This window comes from Podarcis melisellensis, assembly GCF_964234715.1.
Source record: "Podarcis melisellensis genome assembly, chromosome: 3".
Lineage (NCBI taxonomy): Eukaryota > Metazoa > Chordata > Lepidosauria > Squamata > Lacertidae > Podarcis > Podarcis melisellensis.
This window is the reverse complement of record NC_138530.1, coordinates 97,027,978-97,040,077: the sequence shown is the minus strand read 5'-3', so window position 1 is coordinate 97,040,077 and position 12,100 is coordinate 97,027,978.

Sequence of the window (12,100 nt, the reverse complement as noted above, 5' to 3'; positions counted from 1 at the left end):
CTCCATCTCTCTTGAATATACACACAACATTCTTCCATCTCTCTCAGACACACACACACACACACTTCTTCCTCCCAGTGCAACCACATTTCCTATCCTCACACAGCCAATAGCAGTGCAGGGACAGCGATCAGAAGTGCTGGAGGAGTTAACCGGGCTCCCACAGCGATCACAGTGTACAAAGGATTGCTGTCTCTGTGCCATTAGCAGTGCAATCTTTGCTGCATTAGAATTGCTGGGTGGGACAGGTTAAAGCCACCACTCTCCAGCAATCTCTTCTCGGGGCAGCAGAGAAGAGGTGGGCTGGGCTGCCTGGCACATGGTAGACCTCACTCAGAGTGATCAAGGGTTTCCCGTGGCCCACTGGCTGCCCATGCGTGCATTTCAGGACATTAAGAGGAAATGCCTGCCAAATTGTTGCACATTTAACCACAACGATAATTGCACTTCCAGCTGATTATGGAAGATCAATGTTTCAGCAATGCTAAATTCCCCAAGCATGGAGCTTCCTCATAACCTCAGAAATTATCTCTCACTTTCAGACAAGTCCCCCCTGCTTGCTCCGCTTGGTTTTCAAAACCACCAGATTGTCGGAGCCAATTTAGTGGAAGCCGAGATACAAAATGAAGAAGACTAAGCTAATGAGAAGTGCAGGTGTCTGGGGGGGTGAGTGGGAGGCATAAAACATTTCTTCTTCAAATAAAGCTCAAATCCAGTGCATATAATATATGTTTGTAATTCAGGAAGCCAATATTTTCTGCAGAAGAAAAGAAAGAAAAGGCAAGAAAATCATCTGGTTAAGGGTGGAACTTTTAAAAAGCGCAGTGTAAAAAATGTACTCTTTAACAAACTATTAAGCCTGTATTTATTCTAAAACATGGCACTGGATTTGAGCTCCCAAAGCAGCTCCCCCCCCCCTTTCCTGCCTTCACTCTACAAGAATTTTTCTAATCTCCCTACAGCACATGAGGTAATTACATCTAACCAGAATATATCAGCACAGACAGTTTTGATTTCAGGCTAATCTCTCATTCCAACCAAGTAGAAGTCATTGCATATCTCTTTTTTATGCTCTCACATTATGAAGTGAAATGCCTTGGACATTTGCAAAACAGCATTATTTCAGGACCAGAAGAATATGGCAAGCACAATTCCCCTGGTATCTCATTTGCTCTTATCTGCAGGGAATTCTTGACAATGAGAACGTGTCTGTAGTAGGCATTGAAATTAGCATAGCATAGCACAGCTTCCCATCTCTGCTCCAAGGCTTTCAATTCCAGGAGGCAATCGAGGACTACAGTGCAACCATGTGGTCAAAGATATCTAAATCCTAGAATAAAACAGGCTTCAAAAAGCTGCTAAGCCACTTGTTTCGTGAGCGAAGCTGCCCTTCAAAATGAAAAGAAGCATTTCTGGAAAAACCTGTTGCTTAACTTCTGGCAAGTTGGGCTCACTTTTGCCCTTTCCACAGGCGCCATACACTGTTGGCATGTTTACTGGGAAAAGGAAGATTTCCCTCAGCACGTAAAACCAGGCATATACAAAATGATTAGCCACAGTGGAAATCTGACAAAATAGATGGCGCTCTGGAAGCAGACTTCTGTTTGTGCATCCAGGTGGTCGTCTGAATTGCAATGTTCATCTGGACCTGGCTGGAAGATGCAGGCATGTATGGACATTCCAACAAGAGCCACTGGTTGTTTGCTCTAGATCAGAGTTTCCCCAACTTGGGTCTCCAGCTGTTTTCGAACCACAATTCCCATTATCCCTGACCACTGCTCCTGATAGCTAATGATGATGGGAGTTGTAGTCCAAAAACAGTTGAAGACCCAAGTCTGGGAAAGCCTGCTGTAGGTGAATATTGCTGAAGGTGGACTGAGAGAAGAACCTGAGCAGTAAGTGATGAATTGAATGAAAGTTCAGGAAAGCTGCTCGAGTGTGGATATGACTGTTACAGCAGGGAGGAATTCTTCTTCCTGCTTCCCTACACTTTTGTAGAACACACCTTCCTGTGTAACTGGGTGCAGGCTGCCCAAGGGCGGGAGGTACCAACTTTCAGGAAATGTGGGGGTGCCAGGGCGCCACAGAGTTGGCGCCTATGTAAAAATACATGGCATATATAGGCGATTACTCCAGAACGGTATTCGCCAATTACTTTTACTTGCCCCTTCTCCTATTATTCCATATAATAGGAACACCATGGGATCCTGCTCTTTTGTTCTGTAAATATACGACCGGAGAAGTGTGTGTGTGTGTGTGTGTGTGTGTGTGTGTGTGTGTGTGTTATTGGGTTATTGTTCTTATTTTGATTTTATATATTGTGATCATTTATGTGAACCACCCTGAGACCTCTGGGTATAGGGTGGTATATAAATTCAATAAATAAAATAAAATAAAATAAAATATATTGTAGCTACCTATGATTAATGGCAACTCTTTTATTGTTCATGTTGGAGTCAGTTGTTTCTGCACATTAAAGGTAAAGGGTACAGGGACCCCTGACCATTAGGTCCAGTCATGACCGACTCTGGGGTTGCGGCGCGCATCTTGCTTTACTGGCCGAGGGAGCCTGCATACAGCTTCCAGGTCATGTGGCCAGCATGACTAAGCCGCTTCTGGCAAACCAGAGCAGTGCACGGAAACACTGTTTACCTTTCCGCCAGAGCGGTACCTATTTATCTACTTGCACTTTGATGTGCTTTCAAACTGCTAGGTTCGCAGGAGCAGGGACTGAGCAACGGGAGCTCACCCCATCGCGGGGATTCGAACCGCCGATCTTCTGATTGGCAAGTCCTAGGCTCTGTGGTTTAACCCACAGTGCCACCCGCATCCCTCTTCTGCACATTACTTCTTAATGAAGCATCTCCTTGCATCTCCACCTACTGATTGAAATCAGATAAAATTTATTCGGCCGAAGTTATTACTCTTTGCAGTGATAATGGGAGTTTTCGGCATGCATCGGATAAGTTAGGAACAAGGTGCATAGGCTTTGGAAAAAATGTTCAGTTTGTCATAGCCTTGACTGATCCAGGATTGCTTTCTGGCTCTCAGAGGTCCAGTGCTAAGTATGTAAATGGAGAGACAGGCAAAACCCACAGAGATTTTTTGTTTGTTTGTGTGCCTCATGTCACAATAGAGTGTGGTAGAATCAATGACATCTATATGACAGACAAAATAGTTATTTGTTTGAGGAATGCACATTTTAATGCACTGTCAGGTTGTCCAGCCCACTTTGGGAAATGGTGTCGTTATAAATATGCTAAAGACACTATGAAGAGCTGCGTGAAAATCTGGAGTAAAAGAGTCACACAGATAAACATGTGTGGTGGCTTTTATCCACAAGCAAGCATGATGAAGAGCAACAGGCAAACTCAACATTTCTAAAAAAGAGTCTGCCTGTTCACAGAGTGGAGTTAAGTCATTCATGGGTTGATGCAATGAAGTTGGACTGCACTGGCCTCTGTGCACAGCTCTGTGCACAGACTGGGGATGATGGGAATTGTAGTCCCAAACTGGAGGGTTCTTGGTTGCCAAAAGTTGCCTAGAAAATAACCTGTAAAGGATAGCATGTGGCACTGAATGCAACCACGAATTCAAACAAGCAACATGGGTTTGCATAGCCTCAGACCTAAGACATAGGCTGAGATTTAGCTGAGATTTTTGCATTGCAGCAGGTTGGACTACATGACCCTACGATTCTGTGATATAACACTTGCAGAATATGATTATTGGGCAGCATAGGCATTTTTTAAAAAAAGTGATAAAAGATAGCGATCGGAAGAGCAGCCTTCTTGTCACAGCAGCTGGTGAAATTAAATAATGTTACATTACATACCATATTGTGAGCTTTTAGGTCCGACTGTGCTTAATGGTTATGCTGCCAATGTTAGCAGCAGGACCAGAACAGATTATGAGCAGCTGAAGAACTTGGCGAACTTGCGAGATAATCTGAAAACAGTGATCCCAGAGGAGAGGACTTGGGAAATCAGGAGTGCAGCTATTACATGAAGGAATGTTGTATCACATATGCCATTTTTAAAAAAATGAAATGCATACAGTGGTACCTCAGGTTACAGACGCTTCAGGTTACAGACGCTTCAGGTTACAGACGCTTCAGGCTGCAGACTCTGCTAACCCAGAAATAGTACCTCGGGTTAAGAACTTTGCTTCAGAATGAGAACAGAAATTGTGCGGTGGCGGCGGGAGGCCCCATTAGCTAAAGTGGTACCTGAGGTTAAGAACAGTTTCAGGTTAAGAACAGACCTCCATAACGAATCAAGTTCTTAACTTGAGGTACCACTGTATACTGAATTTTGTGGTTGCCGTTTCAACAACAAGAAAGAGAGGAAGACTTCACGACATCAATCTAACAGCACGGTCTTAAACCATGCCGAAGTTTGGCAATGCTATCTGGAGAGGTGTCTGAACTTATAGAGAACAAACACAGAGAAAGATAAACTGCCCCCCCCCCCCAAAAAATATAATAGAGGAACAATGTGTGCCATTGCGTCCCCACTCTTCGTGTCATTGGCTGGGTGGGGCAACAAAAGGCCCTGCATGATGCTGACATAGAATCATAGAGTCAGAAGAGCTCCACCATCTGCAATGGAAGCCAGTGTAGTTCTTTCAGGGAAGGCATTCTATGCTGGCAGTAGGCTACTCTGGTTGTTGGGATTTCATTCTCTCCACTGCTGATGTGTGATTGCTTTCATCGCATATCTGTGTTGACATTCCCTACTATTGGAGTCATGAGAATGGAAGTTCAGTTACACTGTTCCGTTATGTTGTACTTTTGCTTTTTTTCTGTTCTCTGTCTCAGAGAAGAAGGAGACAGGAGCCATGATTCCTTTGTTCTGTAACACTTGATCTTGTACTAATAAATTGGCTTAGATTCCACACCTCTATGTCTATTTTCTGCTTGGACTCTGCTACAGTATTGTGTGCACGTATCTGGCGTGCTCTGGTCCATGGGGCCACAAAGAGTCAGACATGACTAAACAACAACAACAATCATCATTGGATATGTGTCGGAGAAGCACATTGGGACGGAGAAGTGGTGGATGATCCTGAGAGACACTTGAGGGGAAAGAACGCAGCTGCCTGGCGTTTTCCCAAGTGGGTCACGAAGCCCAGCGCGGTACACCAACACTGGTTAGCAGCTTAGCTGCTAGATTCTGGACCTGCTACAGCTTCCAGATCAGCCTTAAGGGTAGTCCCACATAGAGTGCATTGCAGTGATCTACCCTCATGGTTACCTGTGCCTAAACCACTGTGGCTGAACTGTTTATCACATGAATCAATGTATGAAAGCAACTAAGCATTTGCCAAAAAATCAAAGTGTAGGCATTTGCCACAGACTTAGACATTCTGTAAATCCATGGATTTCAATGTGATATGCAGACCTAATTTTGTGTTGTATTGTGACCATAAAGCCCAGTGATCATGTGCCAAACAAAGCACATGCATAAATACTTCTGTGGATACAAATTTTTAAAAAAGTAAAATCTGAAAAGCATGAAGAACAGAAGGGCATGTTGAGTAAGCAGAATGTGAATTTGGGTAGTGGGTTTTCCAAAGGATCTCCTGTTGTGGCATGCACAATAACAATAGATGTTCTCCAACAGGAACATTTATACTACAAGCATACTTCCAAAAATGTCATGCAGACACCATTTAATTAGTGACAGAACTGTTAGAGGCTGAGAAATATCTCCCATTTATTATGCAAACACCATTTTAGACCATGGAAACAATTTTTCTTCATTTATTACCATTTGTCAAGGTGAAGAATAAAGTGACACATTGGAAGATGGTAACTATAGTAGAAAAATGATGAAAACTATAGAGCCATTGTATGAATAATGCATTCATTCAAAATATTGCTCTTCATTAGAAAGGCAAGCTATTTCAGTGAATGACATCACCGGCACATAAACATTGCTATCCGAGATATCAGTTTACTAAAAAGAAAAGAAAAAGAATGCTCAGTTTAACTTCAATGTTTATTATACACAATGTTATGAGCTACAGTATGTGCATTATAATGAAAGGGAGAGGAGGTTTCTTCCCCCTGCCCCATTTTCATAATTCCCTTCATCAAGTTTGCCCCCACGTGTGTATATTGGCCTTGTAAATAAGCCCACAAACGTTTCTAGTCTGGAAACACTTTTATTAGTCCTGAACAAAATTGAAAATGTCTTGCGAAGAAGTTAGTCTCACTATATTCACAAGCACTGATCCTATGCATGGTTTACTTAGAAGTATGTCTCACTTTATTGACTAGGGGTGCAGTCGGAATATTTTGTGGGGAATACTTTGTTAAGTTTCCTGATTATAACACTAGCACTTCTGCCTCAGTCTCCAGTGTTCCTTTCACACTACAGTACCTGATGCATTTGGGAACTGTGGTTTTTTGACTAATATAGTGGCATGCCATGCTCAATTCCATTCACTCCAGTGGGTGTGGTGTGACACAAATATGAATGTCATGGGACAACATTGCTACTCCGTCACCCTTTCCGTACATCTGCACTTTTCTTTCCCTGTGAAAATGGCGGGAAAGAATTGTATGCAAGTATGCCAGCCCAATCCTGCCAACCTAGCAGTTCAAAAGCACGTCAAAGTGCAAGTAGATAAATACCTTCCCTCTGGCGAGAAGGTAAACGGTGTTTCAGTGCACTGCTCTGGTCCGCCAGAAGTGACTTAGTCATGCTGGCCACATGACCCGGAAGCTGCACGCTGGCTCCCTCGGCCAATAAAGCGAGATGAGCGTCGGAACCCCAGAGTCGGTCACGACTGGACCTAATGGTCAGGGGTCACCTTTACCTTACCTTTATGCCAGCCCAAACTTCATCACTTTACTCCCTCAATTTTCCAGAGCAGTTTGTTCCGTTTCCCTAACTGTTAATTTCCACATTATATTTGAGCTTTCATGTCACATAAGAGCCACTTCCAGAAAACTAATGGCATAAAGAGCACACTTAGCATTCTGTGTTAGTTCATTCCAGAAAAATAATAATCCATTGACAGCCCCCTTAAGCTGGAAAACTGAGAAAGCTGGCTTCTGGAAATATGAATGTATGTGACACCGGAGGAGGAAGAGGAGGCTGTGCAGCCTTCCGCTAGGCCATGCTGGTCCCCATGGCAACTCCTGACACTCCTCCAAGGCTGCGGAGGAGGATGATAGTGGACAAAGGGAGGGGAGAGTGGACAGGCGAGTGGCAGGAGTTAGTGCAGTACTGGATTTACGTATAAGCTAACAAGCTATAGCTAAGGGCCCCACTCTCTTGGGGGCCCCCAAAAAAGTTGAAAGGGTGGAAAAACTGGATGTACATTTCCAAAATATAAGATAAAAAATAAAATAAAACCAACATACAGTAACAGTGTTTTGTGTTGTGTAGGCTCCTATGATGTAAGTAATGGGCCCCAGCTGCTAGCCTGCTCCCTAAAATGGTTTGCTCATTATGAGTCTTTGTAAATTGTGTTTCTAAAGGAACTTTTGTTATTGCCAAATGCCAATGTGTTTGCATTATTAAGTTTGTTATGAATAAAAAATCATTTTAAGTTAGAGCTTAATAATTATTTCACTATTAATATACTTCTTCTTAATTGTATTTTACTGTTAATATACTTCTTCTTAATTGTATTTCAGTTCAACAATTACTTTGATAAAATACATATTTTGTTATGTGCAAATGGCTTTAGATACCTATTAGGTCCATAAATTACCATGCAGCATATATTCAACACAAAAAACAGCAAAATTTGTTGTTGACAAAGGACAGCTGGACATATAAAAGACAAAGGACATATAAAGGGCCCCATTACCTTCAGTAGCTTAGGGCCCCATCAAATCTAAATCCGACCCTAGGTCAGTGGGACGGTGCAGGGGGTGGTGCCCTGAATTGCCCTCCCAAAATGTTGAGAGGTATGACATTTTCCTCATAGGCTTCAGTCTATGGCCTCAGCAAGGTTTCATTCTGGACTACCACTGCTAAGGCTAACCATGGGTCTATCCTCTACATAGCTATGCATTTGAGTTAAATTGCTATTGATGAAAGCAGGAATTATCTCCTTGTCCTAATCTCCTTTCCATCATGTGTGGTAAACATCTATATCTGCTGCTACCAACATCTACTGTATTTCTCTGGTGCAACATTTGCTGAACAGAGGTAGGAACCGGAAAATATATACTTCTTGCATGCCATCTCCTAAGATAGTCTTCTGATTTGCAACAATAAATTGCTTTGCAGCAAATGCTGCAAATAATTGTTTTCAAATCAGAAACAAAAAACAAAACAAAACACTTGCACCTTCTAGAATGGATGGATTAATGCCAAACCCTTTGATATTTACTAAAGTAATTTTCTTCCTGCTTTGGTAGCTCACAGTGAGGAGTGTTGCTCAGCTAATGAAGTGCTTTCAACGAATCCAAGTCTTAGCTAAAGGCTGCTCACGAAATGCTTAAATAATGTAGAGCCCTTGATGGGAGAATATAAAGCAGAGCAGAAAAAGCCTTTGGTTTGGTTTCGCTTGATGTAAACAAGGAAACTGACCCTTGCAGCTGATACTTAAAGTAAAATTAGTGGGGCAGAAGGTTTCGGTTTACATCCTTCCTCCCAAATCACAGAGCTGGAAGGGGACTTGTTAGTCCGACTCCTGGCTCTATGCAGGCAACTCAGAACTAGAGAATCCCTAACCGATGCACCACAAATCTAGGTACATGGGTTCTATTATTGAACTGCCACTACTATGTGGGTGGCACTGTGGTCTAAATCACTGAGTCTCTTAGGCTTGCCGATCAGAAGGTCGGCAGTTCAAATCCCCATGACGGGTTGAGCTCCTGTTGCTTAGTCCCAGCTCCTGCCAACCTAGCAGTTTGAAAGCACACCAGTGCAAGTAGATAAATAGGTATCGCTGCAGTGGGAAGGTAAACGGCATTTTTGTGTTCTCGTTGCACCAGAAGTGGTTTAGTCATGCTGGCCACATGATCCAGAAAGCTGTCTGCGGACAAACACTGGCTCCCTCGGTCTGAAAGTGAGTTGAACATCCCAACCCCATCGTCGCCTTTGACTGGACTTAACCGTCCAGGGGTCCTTTACCTTTACCTTTACTATCAGGAAGGTTCTCCTAACATTCAGCCCAGATCTACACTCTTATAGCAATCTCTGCCTGCCCACCACCAAGTGCTGCTGAACACAGCTGACCAAACAAAAGAAGGTAGCCCAGCTTTAATGAAGAATTTGATTGTTATTTTTGGGATTTTTAAACTTTGGGCTTTTTAGCTTTCCAATGGAATCTAGATAAGGCTTGCATGCCACTTTACATTGTTATTTTATTTTTTAATTTGAATCATTTTTATATTTATTTTTTAAAGAAATCTCTAGGCGGTTCTTCTGTAACCTATCTTAAAACATCAAATTGAACAATGCAAAATATCCAAATAAAACAGTGAAAAAGAGAGGAAGAGAGAGAGGGAGATACGGAAGGAAGGAAGAGAATCAGCGATTGTATGTGACTGCGTCTGAGTATGTTTGTCTGCTTCTGTGGAAACAGATTATATATATCTATCAATCATCTATCTATCTATCTATCATCTATCTATCTATCTATCTATCTATCATCTATCTATCATCTATCTATCTATCATCTATATCTATCTATCTATCTATCTATCTATCATCTATCTATCTATCTATCATCTATCTATCATCTATCGATCATCTATCTATCTATATCTATCTATCTATCTATCTATCTATCTATCTATCTATCTATCTATCATCTATCTATCATCTATCTATCTATCTATCTATCTATCTATCTATCATCTATCTATCTATCATCTATCTATCTATCTATCATCTATCTCTCTCTATCTATCTATCTCTCTCTATCTATCTATCTATCTATCATCTATCTATCATCTATCTCTCTCTATATCTATCTATCTATCTATCTATCTATCTATCTATCTATCTATCTATCATCTATCTATCATCTATCTATCCATATCATCTATCTATCTATCTATCTATCTATCTATCTATCTATCTATCTATCTATCTATCTATCTATCTATCATCTATCTATCATCTATCTATCTATCATCTGTCTGTCTATCTATCTATCTATCATCTATCTATCTATCTATCATCTATCTATCTATCTATCTATCTATCTATCTATCTATCATCTTCTATCTATCTATCTATCATCTATCTGTCTATCTATCTAGCATCTATCATCTATCTATCATCTATCATCTATCTATCTCCAATTACACCACTCTTGCTCTGATTTATCGCTATATATTAATGATCCAGTTACCTGTGACAAATACAAAGCTCTCTAAAGTGGAACAATGAAAAAGGCATGGACATCTAGGATTTTTTAAAAAAACAACAACACACACACATTTGTCTCAACATATTTCAGAGTTGTGAATCATCCAGAGAGGGGTGACAACTGATGGCAGATACAAATGCTATGTAAAACAATCCCGATGCATATTCCGCAGCCACATTGCGAGCCCAGAGGAACTGTCAGAGCATCTTTCAAGACGCTGGAATCTGAAAGAAGAGGGGATAGTTAACTTTTCCCTGCCAGAGGAGTATTGGAGTCATTTTTAGCAAGCAAGAGTGTGGGCAGGGAGCAGCCAAAGCAACAGCCCAGCAGTTCTGTTTCGAAGACAATATTGCACTCTGGCTTGCTATTACATTTATCTCCCACTTTTTCTCCAAAGAGCTTGAGGTGGTATACATGGTTCACCCCCCCTTTATCCTTACAACACAACCCCCCACCCCAAGAGACTATTTGTTCATTTCGCGCTGTGTACCCTATGCAGCCTTGTGTCTACAGGGAGGTCAACACAAGGTAGAGACTGTCGCCTGGGCGAGAATTCTTCTATGCTGGTTAAACATCTGCCTTACATCAGATAAAGATCCTCTCCTCAGTGAAGTTTTGTTAGACCCCTTTCTTTCCCCAGGGCTACAACAGTTTAACAAGAAAGTACAGCAACTCGGGCTGTCAGTAGAACTTTTGCGATCGATGTCCCTACCATTTGCTAAGGTTATTTGTTCGTGGCTCAAGGTTATCCCATGAGCTTCATGGCTGAGTAGGGATTTGAACCCAGGCCTATGAGGGCCTAGTCCAACATGCTAACTATGCTGGCTCATACTGAATTGCACACTATGCACATGCCCTCCAACATTTCTCTCATGAAAATAGGACCTTCTGTTTAATAATAATAATAATAATAATAATAATAATAATAATAATAATAATTTTATTATTTATACCCCCCTCATTTGACTGCTTTGCCCCAACCACTCTGGGCAGCTTCCAACAGATATAAAAACATAAGGAAACATTAAACATTTAAAAACTTCCCCCAAAAGGGCTGCCTTCGCATGTCTTCTAAAGGTTCTATAGTTACAGTGGTGCCTCGCAAGACGAAATTAATCCGTTCCTCGAGTCTCTTCGTCTTGCGGTTTTTTCTTCTTGCGAAGCACGGCTATTAGTGGCTTAGTGGCTATTAGCGGCTTAGCGGCTTAGCGGCTATTAACGGCTTAGTGGCTTAGCGGCTATTAACGGCTTAGTGGCTTTAAGAAAAAGGAAACAAACTTGCAAGAACTCGCAAGATGTTTCATCTTGCGAAGCAAGCCCATAGGGAAATTCGGCTTGCGGAACGACTCAAAAAACGGAAAACTCTTTCGTCTTGCGCGTTTTTCGTCTTGCGAGGCATTCGTCTTGCGAGGTACCACTGTACTTATCTCCTTGGCTCAAGGGTCGCATCACTCCATACCCTCCAACATTTCTTTGATGAAAATAGGGACATCCTAAGGAAAAGCAAGACATTCTGGGATCAAATCAGAAACCGGGATGGCTTCTGTAAATCTGGGACTGTCCCTGGAAACTTTGAGGGACACTTGGATGTCTGTAATGCATCCTTTTCATGTTATGACAGCTATTGATAACTGAGAGTAAATCTTCAGTACAGTTCCTTTACCAACCTCAGTATTCTTATGCAAATCCTTCCTTTAACTTTGAAAAAGACTCATTTTCCTTTACCTCACAGGGCTATCTCTCTGCTCCCTCG